This window comes from Melospiza melodia, unplaced genomic scaffold (genome assembly GCF_035770615.1).
Source record: "Melospiza melodia melodia isolate bMelMel2 unplaced genomic scaffold, bMelMel2.pri scaffold_271, whole genome shotgun sequence".
Classification (NCBI taxonomy): Eukaryota; Metazoa; Chordata; class Aves; order Passeriformes; family Passerellidae; genus Melospiza; species Melospiza melodia.
Genome location: NW_026948593.1, coordinates 2,848 through 3,333, shown reverse-complemented (window position 1 = coordinate 3,333; position 486 = coordinate 2,848).

The following is a 486-nucleotide window of genomic DNA, read 5'->3' as shown; positions in this document are numbered from 1 at the left end:
CGGGGACAGTGGGGACACTGGGACAGTGGGGACAGTGGGGACAGTGGGGACATCGGGGACACTGGGGACACTGGGGACATTGGGGGGACATTTGGGGACATTGGGGACAGTGGGGATGTTGGGGACATTGGGGACACTGGGGGAAATGGGGACATTGGGGACATTGGGGACAGTGGGGACACTGGGGACATTGGGGACATTGGGGAACATTTGGGGACATTGGGGACAGTGGGGACATCGGGGTGTTGGGGACAGTGGGGACATTGGGGACATTGGGGACATAGAGAAAAAATGGGAGGGAAAAAGGAAAAAATGGGATTGGGGACAATTGAAGGGATTTGGGGACATTTGGGGACATTTGGGGACATTTGGGGACAGTGGGGACATTGGGGACACTGGGGACAGTGGGATGTTGGGGACATTGGGGACATTGGGGACAATGGAGACTTGGGGTGTTGGGGACATTGGGGACATTGAGGTGTTGGG